Source organism: Balaenoptera acutorostrata, chromosome 5 (assembly GCF_949987535.1).
Source record: "Balaenoptera acutorostrata chromosome 5, mBalAcu1.1, whole genome shotgun sequence".
In the NCBI taxonomy this organism is placed as follows: Eukaryota; Metazoa; Chordata; class Mammalia; order Artiodactyla; family Balaenopteridae; genus Balaenoptera; species Balaenoptera acutorostrata.
Window position 1 is genome coordinate 139,094,604 of NC_080068.1, and position 15,337 is coordinate 139,109,940.

Sequence of the window (15,337 nt, forward strand, 5' to 3'; positions counted from 1 at the left end):
CACATAATGAACTGAGGAAAAACTTAGAAGTGTATCAAACAGCATGTGTATAGTATGGGTCCAGTTGTGGCCGAGAACATTTGTCCCGATCCTCTGCATGGTGAGAATGGTCCCACCCGATACCAGGGGCTCCCCTCCGGCCACACAGGCCCCTGTCTAATCTGCCTAACACTCCCTTCTTTAGATTTTATGGCCATAACCCTCAGTCAATAGGAATTTGTTGTCACTGCTCTACAACATACCACGTACGTTGCACGAAAGACTTTTAACTACAGGCAAAATATCTTTGCCATTCATGCCATCCTTTTGCCAAAGACTTATGCTCATAGTATTATTCTGCATTTTTGATAGTTCCTAATATGGATGTCAGAAAGAAAAAATAAGCTTTATAACCTCATGCCGGAGGAAACAGCTTGGTACTCCTCTACCACCACCCCTCTCTTTCTGGTCTAAGATGGTAGATGGCAATCCTCCTTTAGACGGACGCCCCTTTAGAACCTAAGACGGACGTTGAGAGCAATGGGGTCTACCATCTCCCCTATCCAATTGCTTTTTTTGCTGCTAATCACAGGGAGTAAAAATTGTCCAGGGTTGCTCAGCCCATATCGGGCACGGAACCCTACACGTGGCCCTCTGTGATGTGCTAAACTCATGCGCTTACGCCTTGGCAGCCAGAAAACAGGACTGGGGCTAAGCACCAGTAAACTCCCACATTAAGAGGGTCTCTCCCATCCCACGCCCCACTCCGACTGCCGCCATCTGTGTGTGTTCTTTGCTACATAAGAACTCAAACCGAGTGGCGGGCCTGGGCTTTTTAACCATCTTTGAGTAGCGTCCGTACCTGCCTCATCACAATTATCGTCACCAAACGAGGCAACTTCACATTGAGAATGGATGTGCTTCGCAGCCAGCACCAAATGTCTCTCCTTCTGCCCTTTTTCATCTTCCCGATCAATCAGAACATGTGAAACTCCCAAATGAGAAGTAAACACACGGCCCGGGTTCCTTTCATCTCCTAACATATGTCACAAAGGGGAAAAGGAAAAAACTCTCTTCCCATCTTCAATCAGCCATTCGTTCGTTCTCTGCAACTTGAACCTGAGGCTGAAAGGGATGCGTGGGGGGCTGCGTGGAGGAGGGCTGCTGTGGGCGGACACCTGCAAGGTAATAGGTATTCGCCGCCTACCTGAGCCTGGGAGTCTTTACGTCCCCCGGGAGCACTTTGGTATTTATATATAATGAGATCATTACCAGGCAGCTATTCCAATTGTATTCAGACTTTAATATTTCTTGAAGAAAAAAAAAAAATAGCATACAGAAGGGTTTGTGATGCCAAGTCAATCAGACGTGCTGTTGATGGAGAATTATTCAAGTGCAAGCCAGAACAGGAAAAAAAGAAAAAAACCATTTCAAAGAGATTTCTGTCAAAGGCGAGTTCTCCTGTAATGACGCTGCCAGTGAATGAGCCGAAGTGTCCAGAGGTGAGGAAGGAAAATAACAACTAGCAGAGGACTGAGCTGTGTATAGGATTAAAAACCAGGCGTGTTCCAGCCTAAGCGTTCAAGCAGGTAGGGCAGGGCCTCCCGCCGAGCGGACTCCCACCCCAGCGTTCAGTGGGTAATTAGACCAGGGAAGCTGGCTAGACTCGCTGGCTAGACCCGCTGGCAGTGTCTCGTGGAGCAGTCAGGTGTTGGGAATTAACCCTTGTGGGGTGATGTCTCCTTTTGTGATTGAACGCAGGTGGCTAGCAAGGTAGGCGAGACAAGTCCTTTCTCTTTTCACAAGCAGCTTTACTTTAAAGAAGGGACTTTCTCACCATCCCTGTGGCCTCTTCAGGGAAGAGAATAAGGCAGGATTTGCTTTCCCTTTGTTCCCATTCAGACAAAATGGCTAGACGTTCAGTGCCGCCCCCCCACCCCCCGCTAATCAAATATTCTGGCTGAGGTTTCATAAACCATCCTCTGTTTTCAGCAAATTAGAAAATCAAATGAAAGAAATCGAACGCTAAGACTGAACCAAAAGGCACCTCTCTTTGATAATCCAGACGGCCTCTCAGGATTATTCTAAGCCTTGGGTGACAATTATGAAAATTGTTCATCACTGCCCAGCACTTTTAGAAATACACATTGCTAATATGAGCTCTCTGGATGTTTGAACTTTGGATAAACGTGAACTTACGCATTCATTTCTAGCATCTATGGTTTATCCTGAGATTATAAATACAGGGGGAGGATCATCTTAGCTCTTAGCTCTCGGTCCTGAACTGCAGATGGGAGTCAGCAGGTAGAGCAGGAGTGAAGGCTTGTCATCACAAGAAATGTGAAATTAAAGGAATTGGGGTCTTTTTATGGTGATTGTAAAGCACCCATTATTTTTCCCCTAGCATTTCCTAACAAGCTAAACCCAAATAGCATTGGAAGAAAATTTACAAAGTGTACATGCTGTCCACTGGGCCCCCAAGCTTGATTCTAGCATAGAGCTGGTAGGTTTTTTATTATTTGTATTATCCTACCTTCAAGAGGTATCTTGTCAATGGTTACTAGTCTGGTAAAATCGTTAAGGCTATTTTATAGATCCTAGTCTTGGCATGTGGCCAACACTTAGAAATCAGTTTGTAAGAGAAAGAAAGGAAGGGAAGGAGGGTGGTGATCTCATGTCTCCATGAACTATAGCCAGCTCCACCATAATCTACATTCTGTAGGCAAAGAATTGCATCAAAATAGTCCTAATTTAAAAGAGACTTAAACAGGAAAATGGGAACAATTTTCTCTCCCTACCTAAATCCACGATAGCGAGTCATAGCAATCATTTGAAGATTTACTCCTTGAAAAGGGGAAGAATCAGCCCAAGTAAGAATCATTAAATTTCCACTGTTCACTATTTGTTAGCGTGTATGTGTGTGTGTGTGTGTGTGTGTGTGTGTGTGTGTGTGTGAAGAGAGAGAGGTTTCATTCACCATTAAAATGGATTCTTCTGAAGAGCATGACCACCTGGCATTGGTCGTCCATCCACCTCCCTTGTTTCTTTATCCACCTTTTGGGCTTCCCTCTCAGCCTTCAGAGAGGAGAGGTGTCTTTTGCTCAAAAACCACTGCCCCGGGGCTTCCCTGGTGGCTCAGTGGTTAAGAATCCATCTGCCAATGCAGGGGACACGGGTTCGAGCCCTGGTCCAGGAAGATCCCACATGCCACGGAGCAACTAAGCCCGTGCGCCACAACTACTGAGCCTGAGCTCTAGAGCCCGCAAGCCACAACTACTGAGCCCAGGTGCCACAACTACTGAACCCACGTGCCACAACTACTGAGGCCCACGTGCCACAACTACTGAAGCCCGCGCACCTAGAGCCCGTGCTCCGCAACAAGAGAAGCCACGACAATGAGAAGCCCACGCACCACAATGAAGAGTAGCCCCCGCTCACCGCAACTAAAGAAAGCTCGTGTGCAGCAACGAAGACCCAACACAGCCAAAAATAAATAAATAAATAAATAAATTTATTTATTTAAAAAAAAAAAACCACTGCCCCTCCAGCATCCTCAACAAGCCTCCACTGGTCCTTTCCTTCTGTCATCAAACATGCTCATGTTCGTCTTCTGTGGAAAATCGTCCCAAGGCTGGGTATCAGGTGCTGTGGGTTCCAGCCCCTGCTCTTCCATGAACTTGTGGTGCCACCAGCAAGGCTGTCAGGAGCATCATTTCTCCTCATGCTGTTTTCATGACTTGGCCTTGCTACTGCCTGTAAATATTGCCTTATTTTCATCCAGCCTTTAACTGCCAAGTCTCCCTTACCTTCATACACTCTCTCTTCAAACATCTAAAAGACAGCTTTCCCACCCAGCACACCACTGAAACGACTCTTCAAGATCATCAAATCCAACCTTTTCGCCAAGTCTAAGAGTCTATAAGGACTCCTAATCCTTTGGACTTTTTGGATATGTCTGACGTGATGGAGGAAACCCTTTTGCTGAGCTCCCCACCATTGTCTGTTCCCCTCTGCCTCAACCCTGTCTGCATCGCAGCACTTGGCTTTATTCAAAGCTGAGCAGCAGCGATACGTCTGAGGGCTTCAGAGAGGATGAGGGAGAACTCTCCAACCCCTCTGTCCTCACCACCTCCCTACACAGAGGTCTCCTCCACACCAAATATGTGATTGAAGAGTCAGCTCTCTGGGTTAAAGACCTATATCTCACAGAATCCTCTGTTTGAAGAGTAAATGTCTTTTGAAAAGATTGCACATTAATTCATCACCATTAATACAAAATTAATTTAATAGATAATTAAACATTCCCTCAGAAATCAGAAAGCACATTGAAGAATATAAAATGAGTCCATTTTGAAGGCATGACAACTCTGTTGTCTGGATAGACAAAAATAAAATCATGTGGGCTTCCCTGGTGGCGCAGTGGTTGAGAATCTGCCTGCCAATGCAGGGGACACGGGTTTGAGCCCTGGTCTGGGAAGATCCCACATGCCGCGGAGCAACTAGGCCCGTGAGCCACAATTGCTGAGCCTGCGCATCTGGAGCCTGTGCTCTGCAACGGGGGAGGCCGCGATAGTGAGAGGCCCGTGCACCGCGATGAAGAGTGGCCCCCACTTGCCACAACTGGAGAAAGCCCTCGCACAGAAACGAAGACCCAACACAGCCATAAATGAATAAATAAATAAATAAATAAATATTTTAAAAAAATAAAATCATGTCCAAGAAAATAAATATATTTTAATACCTGTAGAGGGACTTCCCTGGTGGCGCAGTGCTTAAGACTCCACGCTCCCAATGCAGGGGGCCCAGGTTCAATCCCTGGTCAGGGAACTAGATCCTATGTGCATGTCGCAACTGAGTTCGCATGCCACAACTGAGGAGCCTGCGTGCCACAACTAAGGAAACAGTGAGCCACAACTAAGGAGCCTGCCTGCCACAACTAAGACCCAGTGCAACAAAATAAATAAAAAATTTAAAAATTAAAAAAATACCTATAGAAACACTGGTCACATAATGAAAACAATATAAAAATTTCCATAATTGAGAACTGGCAAGGTAATATCCTACTAACTCCCCAGAACTCTGATTACAGATGACAAATTTGATGCCCCACCCCCAAGAGAGTCAAAGATATACAGTAAGGAGGATTCTGGGAATATTAATTATCAATATCTGTCTATGAAGGTCCTGAAATAATATGTTTTAATGTCAGAAATATGAGACAGGGCTTCCCTCGTGGCACAGTGGTTAAGAATCCGCCTGCCAATGCAGGGTACACGGGTTTGAGCCCTGGTCTGGGAAGATCCCACACGCCGTGGAGCAAATAAGCCCGTGTGACACAACTACTGAGCCTGCGCTCTAGAGCCCACGAGCCCCAACTACTGAGCCCGCGAGCCACAACTACTGAAGCCCAACCGCCTAGAGCCTGTGTTCCACAACAAGAGAAGCCACCACAATGAGAAGCCCACGCACTGCAACGAAGAGTAGCCCCACTCGCTGCAACTAGAGAAAGCCCGTGCGCAGCAACGAAGACCCAATGCAGCCAAAAATAAATAAATAAAATAAATAAATTTATTTTAAAAAAATTTTTTTAAGAAATATGAGAGAACACAGGGAACTACATTCAATATCTTGTAATAAACCATAATGGAAAAGAAAAAAAAAAGAAATATGAGAGAACTTTCCTTTTCTCCTAAATGTCGTGGTATTTTTTTTTTTTTAAAGGATTTTCTTATTTATTTATTTATTTATTTATTTATTTTTGGCTGTGTTGGGTCTTCGGTTCGTGCGAGGGCTTTCTCCAGTTGCGGCAAGCGGGGGCCACTCTTCATCGCGGTGCGGGGACCGCTCTTCATCGCGGTGCGCGGGCCTTTCACTATCGCGGCCCCTCCCGTCGCGGGGCACAGGCTCCAGACGCGCAGGCTCAGCAATTGTGGCTCACGGGCCCAGCTGCTCCGTGGCATGTGGGATCTTCCCAGACCAGGGCTCGAACCCGTGTCCCCTGCATTAGCAGGCAGATTCTCAACCACTGCGCCACCAGGGAAGCCCTGTCGTGGTATTTTTTTAACTGCCTTCCCCCAACACTAACCAGGAAATGTTGGTCACAGGTTTCTGCTGAGACCACAAGGACCTGATCCTTTTTCCCATAAACAGCTTCCTTTGCACACAGGCTCTGTGGGGAACACTTAACCCTGGATCATTGAGAAAGTCTTGGAGCCTCACCCAAATGATTAGCTCACTACTATTTACACTGTTGTTGGCCGTCACCATGCTTTGTATTATATAAAGCCACTGAATGTTTATTTAGCAGAGTTCATTCCCTAATTTTTGCAGCTGCCCAAGATGCTTCTTTCCTACCGTCCCAGAACCTAGATCAGTGGATAGGAAATAAATTGTCTTGATACTGCATGTGAAAGTAGCCAAGATTAAATTTCTCTTTTTTCTGCCTGCAAGATGTACTCTGGTACCAGATTAATAAGATTACACCTCCACTCGGGAGCAAAGTGCCACCTTTAATCATCTCCAGAAAGGGAGCAACTGACCTTCCGCTTGCTGGGTTCAGGAACAACAGGAGAAAGATCGCAGCGTGGTGTCAAAGCCAAAAATACCTTGTCTCTGAAGACCTTCTCATGAAGGGTCCTAGGACTCAAAGCAAAGCATAAACCACCTGCTCTTCCACAAATAGCAGGGGAAGAAAAATTGAAAACCCCCAGTGAACTGTGCAAATCATGCCAATATCAGAACCACACAGCATTTGCAAGTAATATCCATTATCTTGTACGCTGACATCATGACATGAAATCTAAGGACCGCATAGAAACTGGGTGTATTGTGGATCTGACTGTGAAGTGATTCTTAGGTTCTTTGTCTCTTTATGAACCTGACTGCCCGTGTCTGCTGGGAGAAAGCAAGCTTCGGGCAGAGGGCAAAAAAAGAGACTCTTGCCCTACTATTTGTAAATTCTGCCATGAACAGGGTCTGAAGATAGGAAACATGTGTCTAAAGGAGACTTATTTAGTTCTTCTTTCCGTGAAAAACTATTTCTGCTCCTTTACCTGTATCAACAGATGCCTTCTTCCGGAAGCCATAGAGCAGGAGTTCTTAATTGCCCTTTATCAGGAGTTAGCAAAGCATGGCCCACAAGCCAAGTCCAGCCCACTGCCTGTTTTTGTAAATAAAGTTTTATTGGAACACAGCCGTGCATATTCATTTCCATGTTGTCTATGGCTCCTTTCTTGCTACAAAGGGCAGAGTTGAGTATTTGCAACGGAGTCCTTAAATGGCATGCAAAACCCAAAATATTAATTATTTGATCCTTTATAAAGTCTACTGACTCCAGCCCTATATCCTGTGTGGCAAAATTTAAGATAATTATCATAATGGCCAATGTTTATCAGACTTTACAACGTGCAATGCAGTTACACACATACCGTGAAGTATATTATTAATTCTCCACAACAGTTCTATCAAGTGAGTATTTTGTTTTCTCCATTTTAAAAGTGAAGGACTTGGGACTTCCCTGATGGTGCAGGGGTTAAGTCTCCGGGCTCCCAATGCAGGGAGCCCGGGTTCAATCCCTGGTCAGGGAACTAGATCCCACGTGCCGCAACTAAGGAGCCCGCCTGCCGCAACTAAGACCCAGCTGCCGAAACTAAGACCCAGCGCAACCAAATAAAAATAAAAAAGTGAAAGGACTCAAAGCTTAAAGAACTAAGGAGGTCCCAGAACTAGGAAATGGAGGCAGAATCGAAGCCTGTCAGCCTGACCCCAGTGCCCACTCTCTCAACTAGCAAACAACGTTTCCTCTAATGTAATAAGAACAGCTACCTTTCTTACTCTACACTAGCTTTCGCACATACTGCTTTTAAAGTTCACCACTGCCTATGTTTGTACTTTCCAAAGATCAGGGAACAGGAACCCAGAGTGGTTAAATAATCTACCTAAGTTCAGACAGCTAAGAGTAAGAGATCCTGTGTTCAAACGCAGACGTCATAGCTCAAACATATGCCACCTTGTAGCAGAAGGACATTGAAGAGACAGTATAATCAGCATTAGAAATAATGGGGCATTTTTCTAATTTTCCATTCTGTCTAGAAAGACTATGGTTCACCACACTTAGGTACCAGCCCTCACTTTGCCATTATCAGTGTGGCACTTTGCACATCGTTTAACCCTTTCAGGTCCCAGTTCCCTTGTTGGCATAATAGGGAGTTCAGGCTGGACGCTCTCTGAGATCTTCCAGCTCAGATACTCTCTAAACTTCCCGTTCTGTCCCCTCACAGAGTTATGTGGTCATTTTTGCTCTGTGTGTATGTGTGTGGTCCTGGTAATGGCAAACTATCAGAAAGAACCCGTCAACTGTCTGATTTAAAACTCCTCCCTTGGGATAATCTCTCATTATGGATCTTAATTGCTTTCCATTCAAGAGAGAGGCTGAACTCACGTCAACTCCTATGGTCACTTATCATCGCAGGGTAGCTCAGGAAAATAGCTGTTTCCTCTTAGAGCACCAAGAGGACCCCAGACACGAATGACCCTCTTGCTCCTTTTTCATTCATTTCATTGTCGCTGATTTGGGGTATTTTGGCTAATTTATTAAACAGCTAGTGGGACTTCCTTGGTGGTCCAGTGGCTAAGACTCCGCACTCCCAATTCAGGGGGCCCGGGTTTGATCCCTGGTTGGGGAACTAGATCCCACAAGCCACAACTAAGAGTTCGCATGCCACAACTAAAGATCCCACGTGCTGCAACTAAAGACCTCACGTGCCGCAACTAAGACCCAGTGCAGCCAAATAAATAAACAAATTTTTTTTTAAAAAACCAGCTAGTAAGATCTAAATCCTGAGACCCAGATGTGTCAAAAGTAGTAAATGTACATTGAATATTATGTGATTTGGTGGAAGTGATTGTTTTCCTCTATTGTAATATGTTAAATCACTTCCATCCATCTGGTAAATTAAAATAGTAAAGCCTATAGATGTTCATAAAAGGTAGGACTTTTCCAATGAGCTGTTTTATCTATATCTTATTTCCTAATCCTATAATCTTTCTCCATAGATTATCAGACTTTAAGGACCACTGAAGTCACCATACAGATGCCTTCATTACATTAAAAATGGCTTCCCAAGCAAAGGCTGAGTTCTAAAAAACTTCCTTTTAGAGTTTCTCAAATGGTGGCTCTTCTCAGCCTGGATGCCTTCATTTTGACTGATGGTAAAACTGATGTAAGGAAATACTTCTGTGGAGTTTACTTCTTTAAGTGACTTGTTTTTTAAAAAAGAAAAGAAAAAGCCATCTTGCCAGTGAACCCTCTAAGCCTTTTTAATTGCAAAATTCTTTTTTATGGTGTCACTGACCTAGCCTTAGCAGAGTTCATTTCAGAAATGTGCTGAAGTGGGTACCAGCACTGGCAACAGAGGCTGAGAAATGTTTTAAGTATCACGACTCCACATTTTTCTCCTGTCTGTGAGGTTCAGGGATTCATCCTGTCTGAATCATGCCTGCCCTTTGTTTATGCATGAATAAGATATTTTAGACACTTGAGGACACAGCATAGACACCAGCCCTTCCTGGAAAAATAAGACCTAGACCTCAGCTCAGGGTGAGTACAAAACTGTCCCCAGGGCTGACTAGTTCCAAATGTGAATAAAGATACATTGGTTAGCAAGCTTCTTCAATTCTCCTATTGGCCCCTAACCTTTAGCAAGACGAAAATGTCGCGTATAATGGATCCTAAAATTAACGGCACATTTTGCTTTTCAGTTGATCAGATCAGCTGAGAATGAGGTCAATCTCTTACCTCCTCAAGATAAGAGGTTGTCATTGTTTGAGTACATTTAACAGCATCACAGACATTGGGTCTCAGAAAATATCTGATAACTTGGAAGCTCAGAATATGGATCAAAAATAAGCCTGCAAAAAGCCAGTGAGCCTCATCCCTTAACTCTTGATAGGACTACACCTAAAGCATCCTGTTCCTGTATCACTTAGGGAAATCTCTTCTTTCCCAGGCTTTGCTCGTTCATTTACAAGCTAACCATTTATTGGGCACCTGCTATTTACAAAACTGAATACAACAGTCAGTACTGTAATAGATCTTACACAGGTAATAAACAAACACACAAGGAAAAACATGTATGGTAGTGGTTAGTGCTATTTCAAAGATAAAACAGGATAATGTAATACAAAAGGACTAGACTACTTTACTTTGCATTAGTCAAGACAGACCCTGAGGAGTTGACATCTAAGCTGAAGCCAGAATAAATATGATGACATTCCGTGAAGATCTTGGCTAGGGGAAGAACATTCCAGGCACAGGAAACACCTAGTGCAAAGGCCCTAAGATGGAAGGGAACTTGAAGTTTTCAAGACACAGCAAGAGCAGGGCAAGGGAGAAGAGAGAGGTATGAGATGAGGTCAGACAGGTGGGCAGAGGCCAGATCTCCTAAGGCCCTCAGGACTCCACTGGAGAGCTTCATTTTGACCTAAGTATGATGGGCAGCTATTAGAAGTTTTTAGTCAAGGGGGACTCGTGACCTGTTTTTTTAAAAGAGTACCTTAGCTGTTGCGAGGGGAATGGATTTTGGAAGGCAAAAATGGAAGGAGGGGGACCACTTAGGAGGTGATGGCGGTTGTCCAGGTGAGAGATGATGGAGGTTTTTACTGGGTGGTACTTTGTGAAGATGCACAGAGGCAAGTTCGGAGAAATGTTATGGAGATAGAAGGGCAGGATTTGCTGATGGATTTGATGTGGGGAATGAGAGAGTCAAGAACGTCCCTCTGACTTGGGGCCAGTTCATACACGTGGAACCCGTTTGCTCCTTTGGCATCTGAGATTGTGATGTTTCGGCCAAATGACACCAGACACATGACCAATTGCCCTGTAAATTTGAAATGCACCAGAAGAAACTGGTATATTTTATAAACTATCATCAGAGAAATCATCACTGTTCTGATATTCTCCAACAGAGCAATTTTGTTACTTGGAGAGCCTCTCTGTGCATGCCTGCATGAGAGTCTTATTCTTAACTTACGTGGTAAGAGCGCATTTCCTCATTGTGTTCTGGTAGCCGGGAGCCACGTGAAATAGAGAGTGGCCGGGGATTCTGTAGAACAATCAGCACCAGCAACATTAGCCATGGCAGTACACAGGATTGCTCAACGGTATATGAAAAGAAAAACCAGTCATCTGAATTGAATTTTCAGCTGGAGCCTAAGAGGCCGAATTTAATCATCCACCTAAAATTATCACACAAGTCAATACTTCCTCCCCTCTCCTTGCAAGGGGAAAGAGACGGATGCTTTATTTTTCAGTCAAGCAGGTGGCCTTGAGGCAGCTTACCAGCTGGCTGAAATCTAAATACCTTTCGCCAAGACAAAAGCCTGTAACATGATTGATTAGTTTCTCATTGTAGAAGAGAACCGCCCCCAGCCAATCAGCATGCAGAACTGCTATCAGATTATCATTGAACAAAGCTAAACTCAGAGCTGATCAACGAAAGTGCCCAAACCCCAGGCCCCGATTGGCTGGGGCTTCATCTACCAATTCCATTTAATGCATTGATTTCTAACAAGGTTCAATTCGTTTCTTAGTTGTTAAGCCCTGTCTTTCTTTTTCAGACCCTGAATAGGTATCCACACTCCCGATCAATCATTTCAATATATCTGCCTCAGAGTTGGAATTGGTCTGCCCCCAAGATAGAAGGCACTTCCTCCAAACCTCTCAGAAGTGTAGACTTCTGAGCAACATGTGGATTCCTCCCAAACTCCCTTCTATGTCTTCTGGGAGTGAAAAAAATGCCTTGTGCACATCCCATTTAATTGGAAGCCCACAATTAAGATTCTATCTGACCGTGGTTTGCTGTCCTGCATCCCAAGCACCTAGAGAGCAGGAAGTAGGAGGACTTCTCTGGTGGTCCAGGGGTTAAGACTCCGCCTTCCAATGCAGGGGGCCGGGTTCGATCCCTGGTCGGGGAACTAAGATCCCACAGGCCGTGCAGCATGGCCAAAAGAAAAAAAAAAAAAAAGAGCAAAAAGTAGGACAGCCCATCCAGGGCATCAAACCTGAGTTCTCTGTACCAGGAACTACCAGGTGAAGGTAGGGCCAGGCCCCACTGCCCCTGCAAGGTAGCACTCCCAAACCTCGGTGGGTTTCCTGCCTCTGTGCTGGAATTCTCCTGGGCATCTACACTATCTTCTGATCTCAAACCCAGTAGGAATAGGAAAATTGAGATTAACAGAGACTCTATCTTAATATGCAGTTGAACAAAGGTTTCAAATGCCACTTGCTCCTTGAGACTTACCAAGCCTATCGGTACCTCAAATTCCTCACGGGTAAGACGAGAAGAAAGAGTCACAAAGTAAAATACTGGACAGAGGGAGGTAAGAGAGGGAATTAACCTTCTCCCGAATGGAAATCCCATTCAAGGGTCAGAATAACTCCTTCTGAAACCTCATAATCTAACCGTGTCCCTAAGAAAATCAAAGGATGTCGTTTACCCTTCCAAGAAGCTTGTTTTTTCTTCTTTGTGGTTGCTGGTGTCATGGTTTGTAATGTTTGCTACTAGCTTTGATATTTCAGCTTAAGAAGGAATAAAAAAAGGTCCTGATAGAAGTTGTCACAGAGGCAAAAGAAGCCAAGGGCGTATTACCCTAAAATCTCCTTCCACAAGCTCAGGGTGAAAGCCAAGGTCTTCTTGCCCTGGCACACAAAATCCTTCCTCTCCCAGCTCAAGGAGGTCATTTTCCTCCTCAAAACTGAACATCAAACTTGTCAAAAATGTTTCCTTATTGATCAGACAGACAGAATATTGAAGTTAGAGAGCGATTTGCTGAACTAGGTCCCTCGTTTCAGGGAAAAGCTGAAATTCTAACGGTGCCCCTGATCGTGAGGATTGTAACAGATGTCACGTGAGGACGGAGATTGCGGAGTTACAGGCACTACCCCCAGCGTCGAACTATAAGGCCAGTGATTAAAGGCGAAAATACCAGCCTTCAGGCAACAGGTCTTGGCGGAGGACGGGGAAGCCAGGTGGGAGCTTGGCTCGGCTCCCGCCAGCTGCATTCGTGATGCGGTGAAATCACAGGCGAAGCGGAGGCGCTCCGGTTCTTTGTGCCTGCTCTCCTTCTACGCTTTTAGACAAAAGCACGGGTGCATCTTGTGAGCAAGCTAATGGCAGTGACAGAAGAGAAATGTTACTTTTCCGAGGAATCAGAGGAGCCTCAGCTCCGTCCCCAGGGGCCCTGCAGTGGCCCCTCCCCCCGGGCTTCCCCCCAGCCTGGCAGCACAGCAGCATTCACAGACGCTGGGCATTTTTAACATGTCTCCTCCTCCCTCAAGGTGATCAAAGCTCATTAGGGTTCCAGCTGCAGGAAAGGAAAGCTAGAGAACAGCCCTTCTGTGGTTCTTTTCCACATTAATGATATCTGTTATATTCACTAGCTTTTTAATTGTAAAGAGAGAAGGAAAGAAAGGAAGAAAGAAAGGGAGGGAGGGAAGGAAGGAAGGAAGGAAAGGGGGAGGGAGGGAGGGAGGAAGGAAGGAAGGAAGGAAGGAAAGTAGGGAGGAAGGAAGGAAAGGGGGAGGGAGGGAGGGAGGAGGAAGGAAGGAGGGAGAGAGGGAAGGAAGGAAAGTAGGGAGGGAGGGAGGGAGGAATGAAGGAAAGGGGGAGGGAGGGAGGGAGGAAGGAAGGAGGGAGGGAGGGAAGGAAGGAAGGGAGGGAGGAAGGAAGGAAGGAAAGGGGGAGGGAGGGAGGGAGGAAGGAAGGAAGGAGGGAGGGAAGGAAGGAAAGTAGGGAGGGAGGGAGGAAGGAATGAAGGAAAGGGGGAGGGAGGGAGGGAGGAAGGAAGGAGGGAGAGAGGGAAGGAAGGAAGGGAGGGAGGAAGGAAGGAAGGAAAGGGGGAGGGAGGGAGGGAGGAAGGAAGGAGGGAGGGAGGGAAGGAAGGAAGGGAGGGAGGAAGGAAGGAAGGAAAGGGGAGGGAGGAAGGAAGGAGGGAGGGAGGGAAGGAAGGAAGGGAGGGAGGGAGGGGGAAAGAAAGAAGGAAAGAAAGAAAGGGAAGGAGGGAAGGAGGGAAGGAAGGAAAGTAGGGAGGGAGGGAGGAAGGAATGAAGGAAAGGGGGAGGGAGGAAGGAGGGAGGGAGGGAGGGAAGGAAGGGAGGGAGGAAGGAGGGAGGGAGGAAGGAAGGAGGGAGGGAGGAAGGAAGGAGGGAGGGAGGAAGGAAGGAGGGAGGGAGGGAAGGAAGGAAGGGAGGGAGGGAAGGAAGGAAGGAAGGAAAGTAGGGAGGGAGGGAGGAAGGAAGGAAGGAAAGGGGGAGGGCGGGAGGGAGGGAGGAAGGAAGGAGGGAGGGAGGGAAGGAAGGGAGGAAAGGGGGAGGGAGGGAGGAAGGAAGGGAGATTTTGAAAGAAGTTAGAGGACACTTTTTAAATGAGAAACGGGGCAGTGAGCGCGCTGACAAGGCATCAAGCGCAGCCTCTGTGGGCACCGAGCAGAGGAGTGCGGGCATCATCACAGAGGGGTCGCAGGGCAGCAGCCTGGGGTGGGGAGGCTTAGCTCCAGGACCGCCTGAGCAGTTTTCCCAAAATAACATCCTCGTCTGCCCCCTAGAGATTCTAAGGTTGATCTACGGCTCACAATTTGGAAAGATGTCCAAGATGTGTTAAGTGAAAAAAATACGACGCAGAAGAGTCCATGTAGTAAGATCCCATTTTTGTGAATAACACAGACATGATTGCATGTCTTCTTTGCCCATGTCCTTAGGTGCCTGGAATAATATGGAAGAATACATGGCAGATGGAAACAGGGGTTTTCTCTAAGGCATGGTATTGTGAAGGCTTTCACTCTTAAGTTATCCACGTGAGGGTGTTTCAAGTTATTAATCAGCGTGTTTCTCCCTCTAACTAGACTGACCAAAACCCTTTACTGGTACCCTGGCGTGAGTCGCACACAACAGAACAAGAAGAATGTCGCAAGTGATCGATTTAGGGCAGGAAGATCTGGCACATGCTAACAGAGCAAAGGTTTAAGGCCGAGCGAGACTGGGAGGAAAAGCTCCAGGGGCCAGGGGGAAGATGCAGAGACACGACCAGAGATGCAGACAGTGACAAGGAGAAGCTGCAGCCCCACGGGGGGCGGTCTGGCAAGTTCCCCGGAGTTCAGGAGGCTGACAATAGCTGAGTTCTTTTCTCCTTGCCCCACTGTAAGGTCTACCCATGGCCAAGGGTGGTTTGTCACCCAGTGGCGTCCACCTTGAGGTGACACGCCCCCAAGTCTACCAAGCACCGCCCCACGCCCACCTCCTGGGGAAAACCCCTGGCATCTATATGATGCCAGAATTCAACATGACTCAACATTCACTATTTAT

The 15,337-nt window shown here is 46.2% G+C and overlaps 1 pseudogene; it reads right to left on the minus strand.

The window, feature by feature from the left end:
- Positions 1-13,039, minus strand: part of LOC130708211 (60S ribosomal protein L32-like) — a 102,043-nt pseudogene extending 89,004 nt beyond the window's left edge.
- Between the last annotated feature and the right edge of the window lie 2,298 nt (positions 13,040-15,337).